Genomic DNA, 13,515 nt, shown 5'->3' with positions numbered 1-13,515 from the left:
GTAATATTGAAGAAGCTATTATAATATATTGTTGGGCAGACTTTCTGGGAGTTGCCCCTCCCTTTGTACTTGCTTATTGTTGATGTTCTCGGTTTATTGTTCATGGTTAATAATTGAGAATGGTCTTCACTAAAGTATAAAGGATGATGCTTTATTCAGTTGCAAAAACATAAGCTAAGTATGTTCATGTTGAAGTAGGCGTAGTCCACGGGTGTTAGTATTGTTAAAAAGAAAGTGCTCGGTGGTGCCGCACCTCGCTACAAGCGGTTGGAAGATCACCGCAGGTGTAGGGGCGTGACACTTCCCGTTCCGTGAGACTTCATTTCCACAATCATTGCCAATTAAACTATCCCAAACAAACATTTTTCACTATTATTTAATATTCATCACAATATATATATCTATAGATATATATATATATATATATATATATATATATATATATATATATATATAGATATATATATATGAAATTATATATAACATATAGTTTTTATTATAATATCAATATTAACGAAAAATTTTATGCTATATTTTATTGATAAATTTTAACTTAATTTTTTAATGCTATATTTTATTGATAAATTTTTACTTATTTTTTCTCCAGAAAAATATTCATAATTCAAATCATAGATAAATGAAGAAATTATGTTTGGTATATACACTTACTATGTTTTATTGATAAGTTTTAACTTAATTTTTTAATTTATCGTGAAGAAAAATATTTGTAATTCTAGTCATAGATAAATGAAGAAATTATGTTTTGTATGCACACTTTCAAAGTGTATTCAATAAAATATTCATCAAAGATCAATACAAAAAGTATGATTGAGAATAAAGAAACCAATCCTCCAAAATGAAAATAGAGAATTACACACATAAACATGCTAATCAAAAGAGTTAGTTATTCTGGTCCATATGAACATATAACAAAAACGTACAAAGAAATGGTGAGATTACCATTGTATCATAAATATATAAAACAATCCAAAAAACATGTGTGGAATATCGTCATGTTAGATCCAAAGAGAGTGAATAGATACCATTTGTAGAGAACAACAAAAACAGACCGGCGAAAAATGGATCCTGAAAACAAAAACTGACATCCACATGCATCATAAACTAGTCCCTGAACAACGACGATGTGGCTCTTCTACTTGTTCATTTTCATGTCCCACTATGATGCAAAATCTTTCTCCAAATGGAGGCCATCTTTTGATAAATTATCTACATCCCAGTTCCTTTCCCTAAAAATGTGTGAACATGAAAAAGATGTGAAAGATTCAACAATACGATAAATCTCCTCAATAATAGGCCTGAGAAATCTGTTCCTGCAAGAAATAATTCCATTGAGACATTTTATAGCTAGCTTGGAATCCCCATATATGTGATTTCGTGAACATCCCTTCTCTTTTGCAAACAGTAGAAGATATTTACAAGTGAGGAGCTCTGCTCTATTGTTAGTCCCAAGATCCAAGCCCATCTTGACTTTGAAAAAGTGGTTTGGGGAGAGGAATAGAATAAAAGCACCACCACAATGTTTTCCATTATCAATATAAGCTCCACCAAAATAACCCCATGGATTGGAAGGATCAATACTTTCAGGGGAAATCACCATGTGAGCAGCAAAATATTTTTCCTGTGGAAAATGGCTTAATATGGCCAAAAATTCGCCAACTATGTGTGATGGACCCAAAACCTTATCTTGGAAGATAGTCCAATTGCGAGCCAACCAAACCCCCCAGAAAATGATAAAGGGAATGGATTTAATGGAACAACATAAGGAATTGTAGTACCATGAATGCCAAGCCTCCTCCAGACTCCCACTCATCCATGATATTGGGTGAACCAACACTGATATGCCTATATGTCAGACATTTTGGAAGAAATGTCATTCCATGAATACATGAATAGTGTTTTACCTATCATTTTGACAAAGATAAGACCATCCAAGACCACACATGTACCTTTGCTTAAGGACATCGCATGTGGGAACCTTCTTCATCATAAGACACCACATAAAAAATTTAGATTTTAGAGGACATTTGGCTTTCCATACTTCCTTCCACCACCATTTCACCTCAAAATCCAAACTATCAGCAATAAGATAAACAAAACCCAGCTTAGGAGAATATATACCAAAGGGGGAAATACACCATATAAGTTCATTAGTCCTGTCTGATAGATGAAAATGACCATCAGCTAAGGCATGGATGTAATCTTGCCATGAAGCCATGTAGTCATCCACAATACCCAATTCCTCAATAGATAACCATCCTTGATGCCAGAACAATGGTTAAATGTGATTTACAATATGTGCCAACTTGCTAAAACCATGATCCTTGAACCATTCAATCAAAAGGGGAGGCAACAAATGATGAAAACCAAAACCTAGCCATGGTTCGAGACCAAGTCGAACCTTATCACCTCTAACAACCCACCAATTAAGACCATTTCCAATGATATCAAAAGTGTTTAAAACAAATCGCCATATTATGGAAATATTCAATCGAGGTTTCTTTAGTCTTTGAATCTAGTCCTCAAGAGAAAAATGAGTTATATGTTTATGATGAACCACTGATGTCCAAAGACTTTTTATAGAAATCAAATGTCACCCACATTAATAGTAACAAAATCTTTAGATAAGTGGAATAGATTCTTTAATCCCTAACCACCCAAAGCTTTTGGTTTGGCAATAGCATCCCATTTGACCCATGGCAATATTCCTTTTTCTTTTTTCCCTCAACAAAGAAAAAGGAGAAAAGTCACCTAATTTTCTCCAAAATACTTTTGGGGATCCAAGCTAGAGTAGCCTAGTATATCTGGATCACCTCTAACACTGATTTAATAAGAACCAAACGACCAACTTGGGAGATCAATATTTGACACCAGCATCTCAAAATCTTATCCACCTTAACAGCTAGTTAGGCCCAATCCTCTTTACAATAACCATTAGGCTTCAGATGAAAACCCATATATTTTAATCCCTACTCCAAAGGCTTTAAGTAAAAGGGATTAAATTGAGACATGTGACTAAGCTCCTCATCTAAAAGATTATGATGTGAAATAGTGGATTTCTAAACATTGATTCACATATTAGTGGTGCACCCAAAAAGAGGCAATAAGTCCACTAATATTGATATATCCCTCATAATGCCACCAGTAAAAATTAATATATCATCAACAAATAACAAATGAGTTATAGCCATATTTTTAGCTATAAGCACACTATGGAAATCCCCCTTTCTCTTTGCCTCCAATAGAAATTAGCTTAGACTCTCCACCACCAACAAGAAGAGTAGAGGATATAGGGGAAAACCCTAGCATAAACCTCTTTGAGCATTAAAAATGCGGAGGTTGAACCATTTATGAGCATAGTGAAAGATACAGGTTGAATCCAAGACATAACCAAATTTATAAAATCCAAACTAAAACTCAAATGTGTAAGGAGGAACCTGATATAGATCCAGTTTACCCAATCACAGGATTTTGATAAACCAATTTTGATAAAAACAACTTTCATCTTGTAAGTTTTGATATTGTGTAAAACTTCCTAAGCCAAACTGATGGACCCATGAATTTGTCTACCCTCAAGGAAAGAAAATTGTTCAGAGAATATGATTAATTTTGTAAGTGATTACCCTGTAAATAACATTGTATATGGCATTGCATAGGGAAATAGGCCTGAAATTAGAGAAGGAGAGAGGGTGATTTGATTTAGGGATAAGATCTATAAAAGTAGAACTTAATGCAAGATAAATACAACCCTCCTTCATAGACTCTTCAACAACAACAACTAATTATTGACCCTAAGTATCAAATAGGTCAAGGAAAAATTCATCCCCCCAACCATCCATCCCATGTCCCTTTGAAAACTATGCAACACCACCTTAAAATCCTCACCTAATATGTTTTATCAGAATAATGGACTGACCCAAAAACAAGGGAGAAATCTTAATTCCCATTATGGATTTCATGCTCCAACAATTAGAAACTAGGACATGTTTAGTGTTATATCCCATAGTCATACTCCCAAAGTGACCAAAATCATCCATCACTACAAAATACAGGCCCTTCAAACTTCCTTCAAGACATGTAGAAATTTTCTCTCAATTCCCCAGAGTTTCTTGGAGAAAAATAATATCCGAAAAATTTACCTCAACAAGCATTTCATATTGAGATCCCTACAATTAAAAGACATAAATTACATTGGGGTGAGGCAGAAAGGCCTTGGATATCTCTAAGGGCCCTTCGAATAGAAAGTTGTTTTCCAGCAACAAGGTCAAAACCTGCTTTTTCCTTCACTATGTGAAGGAGATATTTACATCTGCAACTCCATCCCTCCACCATAAATAGAGATAGATGACCCAAACCCCATGTGATACCCCCTCTCTAAGAAACCACCATTCATGATTGAATATTGTATAAAACATCATTTGATACGTTACATTTGGAAGGAAGGAAGATGGAGAAGACAAATCTCCTAGGGCAAGGATAATAGGAAAAATAGTAGGAACCGAGTGAGAAGAGAGGTTCAAATTATGGGGAGAGGAGCTAACATTACATAAACTTTCTAAAGCCAGAGAAGAGACATGACATCGAGAAACATAAATGCAACAATCAACAGAACAAGAATTTGAAAAGGAAGACGGGGAGCATGACATAATACCTTCAGTTTTCGAGGCTAAGGAAGCAATAGGATGAACCTTAGGATGAGAACAATCAGATGTATAAATATCATCATGTTTTGAAGTAGCAACATCCAGAAAAACATAACAAGTAGTTGTGTGCATCGATGCTTGAGAATAGGACCCCGACTCCAAGCCACCCACCCAATGAACATCGTAGGGTATGTGCATCTTCTTGTGCATCAGAAGCATGCACTCTTTTGTGTTGTCCCTATATTGATGGCAACAACAACACCTAAAAGGAATACCTTCATAGTCCAAAACAATTGGGTCCATTCTATAACCCAAGTCCATAGCCCCTAGAAGCCTACCTCTAATTTCCACATTGATGAGAATACGAGCCATAAAAGGGTCTCCAATGGAAAGGTATGAAGAATCATGCTCCAAATAAACCCCCATTTGGTTTCCAATGTGTTGAAAAATTTCTGCATGCCACATATGCATTGGAAGACCGACAATGTGAACCCAAACAAGAATCGAGTCAGACCACTCACACCAAGCGTCGAAAAGGGGAGTCCAATTTTTTAAAATAATAAGAGAGGATTTGATTTTAGTGACCTTCCGCTTGATGAGATTTGGATCTTCCTCCTCCTGAAAAATCAAATGAACCTAGCCTTTTGCTAGTGCTTGAACAGTGACAAGGTATTTTATCAAAGGCCTAATAAAAAATTCCACTCATTCATGAAGGAAAAGTAAACCAAATTTTCGGTCTCGAATCCTACCAACCAATAAATTTTGGTTGAAATCTTCCACCTAATGAATGGCCACATAAAACCCCATAACAGAATCCATCTGTAAATTTTTGTTCTGCTTAACATATTATCCTTTCCTATGTTTACCGTAGGAAAAAATGTGTCTTTGCAAGATGGATATTCCACCAGTTTAGCTAAAACCTCCTTTTCAGAAACCCTCACTCCTTGAACTTCGAGAAAATACTTCCCCTCCCTCGCTTGGAGGACCAAATATTTCAAAATGATGTTAAATGAAGATAATACCAGAGAAATAGATAGAAGGGGTAACACATAAGAGACCCCAAGAAAAAGATATCCCTCGCAAAAACCAAGGCCCTTGGATGGATTAGCATAAATAGTAGGTAAAGAAGGACCAAACCCTAAATCTTGAGATGCAAGAGATACTAAAGGTGGCACAAATAGGATTTGAATACCAACACCAAGAAGGAGAATGAAAGCCCTAGAAACAATCGATGGCTGATGAAAAGTTACCAGCATTTGAAAGCCTAGCAATGGAGAAAACCTCATTTCCACCAGCCAAAATTGAACCCAAAATAGGTTACATAGGGGATTCTAATGGAGGAGAAAATGATAGACCGATTAGACAAATAACAGGTTCACCATCAAAACCATAAATAAGCAGTGATTGTTGGGTCCAAATGATTTGTAATCTGAGGGCACAAGATTGTAAACAACAACTTCCTCGTCCCCCATTTCCAAGGGAGACATCATCGCCTAGTCATCAAGGGAATGTCCAAGAAAGCCCCACTTGAACAGGTGCAAAAAAATGTGGACAAATAATATTACATGATATATCTTTATGCTAGAATTTCATTTTATATAGTCTTTTTTTTCGAAAATGCATTCTCATCTTTCCAATAAAACCTTATGGCATGTTTTAGGAAAGATGAAACATATTTCGTGCACATAATTATTATCTATATTTAAAATTTAATCAAGTTAGTTTATTATGATTTATCTAAGTTTTTCCTAAATTCAATTATCAATGTAGTTTTAAATTGAAAATTTTATTTTTCAAAACTTAATTATATATTAGTGAAAATTCATTATAATGATTTAAACTCAATTATTAATACACCTTTTTAAACTCACCATATTTTAATTTAATTCTCCTTATATCTTTTTTAAATTATAATTTTATTTTAAAACATTTAACACAACATATTATGAATCAATCTTTTTTGTTTTGGTTGTTAAAAAATTTAAGGAAATCCTAAATAACAAGAATTATAAGAATATTTTAATAAAACAACATTTCTTCCAACCACCCAAACCATATTCAATTAACTTTAATAAAATAAAATTTACATATATTTAATAATTAATTAAAATTAAAAAAACATAAATAATTTGAATTTGAATTCCATTTCTACCCATCAAACATTGTTCATAAAATTTGACTTTAAAAAATTTGAATAATTTTAAAACAAATTAAATCAATATTTTTTTAATCATCTATATATATATATATGAAAATAAAACTATATAAATATCCAATAACAAAGGTCCTTAAAGAGGATTTTTAATTTTCAATTTAGCATGACAACTTTTGTTTTGATTTCAACATATTCTTTTAATTGAAGACTTTAATTATGAGGTAGATTGTGTCATACTGCAAGTTTACTTCAATTATGAGGTAGATTGTGTCATACTGCAAATTTATCATACATAATCTAAGTCCAATTCCCAATGAACGATTTATTATTTTTAGTCTATTTCTAATTATTAATATAATTTTTATGTTGTGTCATATTTATAATTTAAATTATGATTTTTTTTTTAATTTTAATTTATAATTTATTAGGATGAGTGTATAGTTTATTATGATATGTCTATATTAATTATTAGCATTTTTTTTTTAATTTAAAAATTTAATTGTGTATTAAATTGCGGAATAGTTGTAATATAGTAAAAATTAATATAATTAGTTTAAATTTTAATTTCAATATATTATTTTTGAATTGAAAATAATAATAATATAGAATGAAATTTCCACAAAGCAATATGTTAGTATTATATTAATGAGGGATGTTATCACATTCAAGGGATGATATTGACACTATTATGTTAATGATGTTGAAAGAAGATGTGATACATCAATTTAAAGATTTGCATCTCTAAATTAATTTTTAGATTGATAATTTTTTTGGTAGGTTTAATGCTTTATAAATCATCAATGTCTCACATTTATCATACATATGAAATTATACACCACTTAGATCTCACATATAATTAGAAAAAGTGTATAAGTTGAAATAAAATCCCAACACAAACATATCACTATAATAAAATAGTATAAAACATTACATTAATAACAATAACATGCCAAAGCATGTAGTGAAATGCTTAGAAATAAATGCCAACAAAAAAATGTAATCATTTAAAAAACAAAATATATATACATATAATTAAAAAGAAAGTTTTAAAGAGAAGAGTGGAATTTGGATATAGAGATCTCTATAATAAGAAAGAGTGGAATTTGGATATAGAAGGACCTCTCCACAATAAGAAAGAGTGAAATCATTTACAACACAACAAATATATAAATAATTAAAAAAAGATATCAACCAATAAATTGAAATTTGACAAAAAAAATGTCTCTATAATAAGTTAGTTTGTGATATAACACAGAGAACAACCACATGTCAAGCATGGCCCACAACACTAAACATACCTATAGTAACTTTTAACAAGATCCCCTTAAAAACCATTACCTCTTCTTATATAAAAATAGCAAACAGCAATTAACTTTACTAAATTCTTATAAAATGTCTCAATCACACCTTCAAGTTAAAAAAATAGAAGACCCATTTCCATTTAAATATTGATAGAGTAAATACTTACCCAACATACAAAGTCTTTCCCATAGAAGATTCTACTTGAAAATTTACAGAACGGCTAAGCTATGAAAAATGAATGGAGCCAAATGTCATATCTATGAAGTAATTTTCAAGATCTCCCACTTTTGGCACTGAAATTGATGAAAACTTAAAAGTATAGGCTAAGATTTGATTTACGGCTAGAAGGACGAGTAGTAACCACCGAGCGATAATTATTATCAACTCGACAAATACCCTTTAACTAAAGTTGGGTGTAGTTGGACCATTTAGTTGGAATGTAACTAGAACAATTGGGTGGTTGTGGCGATAAGGTTGAGGGGAGGAGCCAAGCCAGAGCAGCTCTGGGGAAAAGATGAAATGGGGACAAGAGGAAACAAAGGAAAAGTTAGGAGGGGGACAGGGAGATTTTTGCAAGTACAGGGCTCACATGCAAAACTTTATGGCAGGGACGCTTGTGCATGCCTAGGGGCTCTGGCTTTTAAAGAATATTAGCTTTTGTGAAATATCTTTATCTTGAGGGAGTGACTTTATAGGGATCAATCCATTGTATTTATTAATATTAATTTATTTTGATATTTCATAAAGATACTTAGGATAATTATTGTTTTATGAGGTTAATAGTTTATAGTTATTTGAAAAAATATAAATACCATTAATTTATTTTGATATTTTATATAATATATTTAGGATAAGTAATTATTTTTATGAGGTTAATAGTTGACTTAATATTTATAATATTAATAACCTTATTTGAAAAAATAATATTTAACAATTGAGATTTTATAAGAGTTTATTTTAGTAATATTTAAATAGATATATGAGATGTAAATTAATTGGTTTGCCTGGGTTCTAGTTATTCTCAGGTTATAGGTTCAAATTTTATGGGAGGGGTTGGCGATGGAAGCCACTTTGTGGGAATTAAACTTCCCAAGGAACATCTAGGCTCGACCAGGCTTCGCACAATCTTAGTGATAAGCATCCCATTGTGGGTGGATCAGTCTTCTTCCATTCCATACAAGGGCTAGCCCCTTGCTTATGCTCAACCTAGTCACAAAAAAAACACTCAAGTATTAATATGCACTTTGCAATAAAGTAATTAATGTTATGCGGTTTGAATGGGCTTAATGGTTAAGAAAATATGCTTCCTCCTCAAAGATTACTAGTTCAAAGCCAACGAGAATGGAGTTTGTACATGTTGAATGATTAACATTGACCCATTATGATGAGGCTAAAGTGGTAGACATCCTCTTGGGATGGGACCCTTTGATGGGATCATATGATGGGAGTGACTCTAGATGTCTTGCTCTTTACTAAGTCACAAGTACTTGCTACTATTAGCTTGCGGGTTTTCGGTACTAGCTAGACTCATTTCTTTTTTTGTGGAAAGGCAATTAATGTTGTATATGTTCATATATATATTGTCCAATCTAAAGAAACTTTAGATAGGGTGATATATATCACAACATATATAATATTGATTTCTTCCTTGTACATGCCATAATGTTTATTGTACGACTTTAGTTCAAGTGCATTTATTCATGGAGTCTTTTTGCATATCCAATTACAATTAGCTTCTACCCCATTTGAAAAATCTTGGCAAACATGTAAATTCAATTATTATGGCCTTTTCATGAGCATCATTCACTAATAACCAATCTTTCATAAGTTTAAATTATATGCTTAGCATTCATAATATCAATCATCATCTCCTTCAAGACATAGACTTCATAACTGTGGATACTCGAGAAGGGAACCTTGCTTAGCTTGCTTCCCCATTTACAAAATCCATAGTCTAAATGTTTTACAAACTTAAACTTTTTCAACCACTCAAAATACTAGGATGGGAAACCAATGTTTTTGGTTTGAATTCGGTAAGAATAAATTTTGATTGATGGAATTGAAAAATCAAGTTGTAGTAGGGGCATCCAAGGTTGTTGAATCCATTTCTACATTAAAACAATGATTTCAAAATTCCATATTTACAATCAAAGGTTTTGTGGTCTGATTTCAATGATGAAAAATTGAAATAGGTTAAAATTGTAGAACATTTAGCCTCCTTCTTTACAAAATTTAACTATCCCAATTATTACAACTACACCTCGATTGCACTTAACCATGAAGTTTTTCTTTGTAGTCAAAGTCACTTAACTAGATATCCCATTTGCAAGAATTTAAGAAATATTTCAAGTCATTCAGTAGGAGCTTCTCATGAGTGTCATTGACTAATGACTAATTTCTCATGACCTTGAATAGTTCACTTATCATTTATAACATCGATTATCACATTCAATACATGAATCAAGTAACCAAGGCATCTTGAAAAGGCTACACATCAAAGTACAATTGTAGGTCAAACATAACTAATGTTGAAATGTGGTTGTCATTGATGTCAACCCAAGCAACACCTGAAGATGCCTCGCCTTTGTTGACAAAAATGACATGGAAAATCATGGTTTATCCATTCAACACCATCTTTATTAGATTCTTCTTGTCATGAGCATTTTGACGGTATGTGGCACGTCACAAGGGTTCTCATGGTTTGAGAGATATGCTTGTTCAAAAATGAAGCCCACCTTTCTGGTCAAAATCCCCAAACAAATGGATGATGTGGAAAATTTTGTTTTGATTAATTAACGTGTAGAATATTTAGCCTCCTTCTTTACAAAATTTAACTATCCCAATTATTACAACTACACCTCAATTGCACTTAACCATGAAGTTTTTCTTTGTAGTCAAAGTCACTTAAATGGATATCCCATTTGCAAGAATTTAAGAAATATTTCAATTCATTTAGTAGGAGCTTCTCATGAGTGTCATTGACTAATGACTAATTTCTCATGATCTTGAATAATTCACTTAGCATTTATAACATCGATTATCACATTCAATACATGAATCAAGTAACCAAGACATCTTGAAAAGGTTACACATCTAAGTACAATTGTAAGTCAAACATAGCTAATGTTGAAATGTGGTTGTCATTGATGTCAACCCAAGCAGCACTTGAAGATGCCCTGCCTTTGTTGACCAAAATGACATGGAAAATCATGGTTTATCGAGTCAACACCATCTTTATTGGATTCTTCTTGTCATGAGAATTTCGACAGTATGTAGCACGTCACAAGGGTTCTCACGGTTTGAGAGATATTCTTGTTCAAAAATGAAGCCCACCTTTATGGTCAAAATCCCCAAACAGATGGATGATGTGGAAAATTTTATTTTGATTAATTAACGTGTGATGGCCAAATATAGAAAATCCAAAACAAATACTTTGACCTTCAAGATTAATCTTTGGGCTCCAAAAGCAAGCCAATCTCTAAAAAGAGTATAAATAATCTATTTCAAATTAAATTAGAAAATGATAGACCTACAAGTTGGTTTCATTACATAAAGGGATTTTTGGCTCCATCAAAATTAAAATTTTAAATTTTGATTTCCCTCCAAATCATCAAGTTGATTGTCCTCAAGAGTGTCCCTCCAAAAACTATATAAAGGCATTCATTTCCCTCTCAAAGGTATGATTTCAAATGTTAATCTTGTGAAGAAGTTTTGAGATATCCTTACGGTCATGTGGAGTCCTGAACGTCTACTTGGAGAGGTCGAATATCTGGAAAGTTATGTCTTTATGGCTTATATCCTTAGGATTGGATAAGTTGGGATTTGAATATATTTTGTCTGTTGCACTGAAGCTAATGCTAAGGTTTCCTTGTCACATTTTTGAAGCTAAGTCTGAGGCAATCCATTGAAGGGTCAAATCGGCCTACAATCCTCTTGCAAATCCAGATAAATTCACGTCGAAGTACATAAGGGATCCAGTGGCTTACTACGACCCTCTATTGGTTTTGAAGCAGACTTGTTCATTTGAAGCTTGATCTGGTCCATGATTTGTATACCTTCAAGCTCTGTTGGTTAAGATACATCTTGTGACAATTGACGTTGGGTATTGTAATAGACAAATTTTGGAGGGAAAAGAAGAAAACTATTTCTTTAATTGTATTTTTGGCTTATCTCCTTATACGTTTACTCAAATTTCAAGTGTAGACACTCATTGGATGCTGAATTAAATTTTGCATCCAACAAGTACCAATTATGCATACTTTTGAGAAGACACACATTGATAAAAACTAAAGATACATTAAAAAGGTATGTTCAACACATTTTTTTTAATGTATCTTCAATTTTTATCAATGTGGTTCTTCTCAAAGGTATGCATAATGGGTACTTGTTGTTTTACATCCAACGAGTGTCTACACTTGAAATTTGAGTAAACCTATAAGGAGATAAGCTAAAAATACAATTAAAAAAAGTAGTTTTTCTCCTTTTCCCTCCAAAATATTTACATGTATCTCTTTTTAAATTTAAAGGATTTTGATTAGTTTAGATATTATGACATGGAAATCACATGAAAATTTCATGGGCACATTTAGGCTGAAATTTCTTTAAATATTTTGAAGGACATTTGCTCATATTTGGCCCTGGAACAAAGGAAACAACTAAGCATTATATCGAACTAGTACAATTGTGAAGTAGAGCTTGGTGGTCGAATTTGTGAGGGGTTTTGACACTTGATCTCTAATCATAATTTCTAAGGCATTTCTAATGATAAAAACGACATTGTCTAGGGCTAAATGAGTGAAGACCTAAGCCAAGTATTTCATATATCCTTGATTGAAGTGGTAAGCCTTTCAGCCTCCTCAAACTGGCTTTCTCTTGAGCGAATTAAGGTCTCTACGAATAATTTTTTCTCACATTCTTGTGCTTATTAATTTGTGTTTTGTATGCCCTAACTCTGAAATCCGTGAAGGCTCTTTTGTGCACAATTGAAGCCTCAAGAAGAGACAGACCTAATTCATTACCTCATTAACTGGTTGCAGAACTATCAGAGTCTTTCTAAGCCCTAATCATAAGTTGATATATGGGTCAAGTCTTAATAATAATTTTGACAGACCTTTTTGATGATATCTAATGCAAGTACTGAAGGCAAGGTTGTTAGTGAGCATGAATTTTGACTATGCTTGAAGACTTTTCACGTATCATCTTGGATACTTGAGATTGAAATAGAAAATTCATCATCAACAATTAAAAGCATCAAATCATTTCCAATTTTGTCTACAACAAGTTGTACTTGAGTTTTTTAGAGTAGTTAAAGGGTTAAGGCTTGAGGTGAAAATTTGTTCAAGTTCATTGTCACATCTTTTTAAGAAGTTTGGCTTGTTCAGGAGTAAGGGTTTCATC

This window comes from Pinus tabuliformis, chromosome 6 (assembly GCF_031772625.1).
Source record: "Pinus tabuliformis cultivar Carrire ecotype Pingquan chromosome 6, CPIR1, whole genome shotgun sequence".
In the NCBI taxonomy this organism is placed as follows: Eukaryota; Viridiplantae; Streptophyta; class Pinopsida; order Pinales; family Pinaceae; genus Pinus; species Pinus tabuliformis.
Note: the sequence above shows the minus strand (reverse complement) of the source record.